This window comes from Gossypium hirsutum, chromosome D03, assembly GCF_007990345.1.
Source record: "Gossypium hirsutum isolate 1008001.06 chromosome D03, Gossypium_hirsutum_v2.1, whole genome shotgun sequence".
Lineage (NCBI taxonomy): Eukaryota > Viridiplantae > Streptophyta > Magnoliopsida > Malvales > Malvaceae > Gossypium > Gossypium hirsutum.
The window spans coordinates 26,110,726-26,113,499 of NC_053439.1; the positions used below are offsets into that span (position 1 = coordinate 26,110,726).

At 35.5% G+C, this 2,774-nt stretch overlaps 1 pseudogene; it reads right to left on the bottom strand.

Annotated features, from left to right (window-relative positions):
• Positions 1-1,555: 1,555 nt before the first annotated feature.
• Positions 1,556-1,670, bottom strand: LOC121215778 (uncharacterized; annotated as a pseudogene).
• Between the last annotated feature and the right edge of the window lie 1,104 nt (positions 1,671-2,774).

Here is a 2,774-nt window from a genome sequence, read left to right on the forward strand (position 1 = left end):
TAAACTTCTCAAATATTCATGTTTTAATAAGTGTTTTCCAAAAGAAAAATTAATCGATATTTAAAATTTTGAGTTTTCGTAAAAACAATTGAAGCTTAGCTACCTTCAACAAGTAAATGTTTTCCAATGGTTTTAATGTGGCTTTCGAGATTTGGCCATAATGTTTAGGCTGAGTTTTCAGGGTTACAGTTTTCTTGGCGGATTAGCTATTTGGGAGAAGAAGAACTTAAACACTAGGCTTGACAACCCTAGGAAGTCATTTAGGTGGGAATTAACCCAAAATTGGTATGGCCTATCTGTGAACACCTTAGCCCCAAATTGGTCTGGACTATCGGGTCAAGAGTTAAGTAGTTCTTGCTGACTCATTAGTTTAGTGGAAGATCGAGAGATTCTGCTAGGGTAATGACTAGTTTATTGAGTAGAAACCCGAAATAAGAATTAGTTATGACCATTGAAGCGAGCTAATCACCCATGCCTAGAATGTATTAAGTCTATAAATTAGTTTCCTGAAGTCCTTTTTATTTAAGTTTTTTTTATTTCTATTTCATTATTTATAAAAAAAACCCAAAAATATTTATCTTATGTTTTATCGTAATATAATTTATTTAAACTACTAATTAGATCTATTTGCGTTTAAGTTAGAATTAATCTAGTAATTCGCCTCCCTTGGGTATGATTCTCAGAGTATTCACCTACTTCATTGTAAAAACTATATTACAACTTGGCCCGTATACTTGTAGACACAACCTTGATTCCATATCTTTTAGTTGTAGTACTTACACTTTGGACGTTAGTACGTTCGAAGGCGGTCAAGTTGTTGGCATAGTTGTCGGGTAGGCAACACTACTAAATTGATTTTAAATTTTACGTTCTAATAGAACATTTGAAAATTAATAAATTATAGATACAAATTTTATTTTTTTACTAAAATCTTTTATTTTCTTTTTGGTTTCAGTATATGACTCGTAGTAGGGGAACACCGATAGAGCCAACTACTAACCTAAAGAGACTAATTCTCCAAAATCATCGACATCAACAGTAGAAATAGCATATACAGAATCAACCACCTGTTGTAGGCAATTTACCACATGATAATTCGCTGTTTGACGAGATTAACAATAATAACCCACAGGACTTACCACCACCACCACCGCAACAACCTGGAAATATACATATGGCGCAAAACGAATGAAACCTAAGGGACTATACATTACCGAACCTGGAGATGGTACAAGGAAGCATCACAAGGCCAGCCATCACGGCTAACAATTTTGAAATAAAACCAGCCATGATCTAGGTGATCCAGAACAATTTGCAGTTTAGAGGCACAATGACAAAGGACCCAAATCAACATTTAAAACGGTTCCTTTAACTATTTGATACATTTAAATACAATGGGGTCACCAATAACGCTATTCATCTTCAGTTATTCCCCTTCTCCTTAATTGATAATGCCTTTTCTTGCTTAGATTCACAGGCACTAGGATCCATCACAACATAAGATGAACTTGTAGGAAAACTTCTAGAAATGTTTTTCCCTATTAGCAAGACAATCCAACTGAGGAGAGAGATTGCAAGATTGCAACGTTAAAATAGTTAGAAGGAGAAAGCTTTCATGAAGCTTGGGAGCATTTTAAAATGATAATACAATGATGCCCATATCATGGATTACCTGAGTGGCTGAGACTACAAATGTTCTATAATGGGTTGGAAGTGCATGCACATTCAGGACTAGATGCAGCCGCAGAAAGAGCCTTAATGAACAGAAAATACAAAGATGCGTATGAGTTAATAGAAAACATGGCAATGAATTCTTGCCAGTGGCCAACTGAATGTTATACATATGGACAAAAACCATCTACGATAAAAGTTGTCTAGAATGATGATAAATACCAACAAATTGTGGATAGACTCAACTGCATAGACCTCATCTAGTGTGTCATCTAAATATGGAAAAGACAAACCTCTCTTTCATTACATTAATAATCCAACTGAGGATGTTAACTATGTCAAGAATAGGGGTGAAAACCCATATTCAAATACTTATAATCCTGGTTAGAGAGATCACACAAACCTAAGATGGGGCGAAAACCAAGAAGAAGGTAACAATGTGCAACCAAATAAAAATACTAATTGTCAACTTCCTTACTTATAGAAGCCTCAGGAAAGGGATGACCTAAATTACCATATTGTATATGGTCAACACTTGGATAAAATAGAGAGGGAGATGCAGTCAATGAGGATTGAGGTAAAATAGGTGCAGCCTGAGTGCACTAATACTACGAAAATATTGACTAAGCTGGAAGATCAGATGAGCCAATTGATGAGAATGATGGGAGAAATCAAAAGACAAATTGGCACAAGAATCTTGAGCAACATAGCAAACAATCCTCAAAGAGAAAGGAAGTAGCATGTGAAAGTAGTCGCACTCTGTTCAGGCAAAGTACTGAGTAGCCCAAAAAAACCAGCTCACGAGGAGAATAAAAAGGATTCTGAAGATCTTCAAGAAAATCCCCTGAGAAACTTAGACTAAACCAGAACCAGATAAAGAAGTTGAGCCAGTAGCTAAGCCAGAGTATGAGCCAATCAAGGAACGTACACTGATAAGGGTACCATTCCCTGCATGGTCAGAAGAAAAACAAAGATGGGATGAGGCAGAATTTGTAAGTTTTCTAAACTTATTTAAATATCTGAATGTTAACTTGCCTCTAATTGATTTCATTGAAAAAGTTCCTAAATATGGCAAGTATTTAAAAGAAATTATGTCTAGGCGT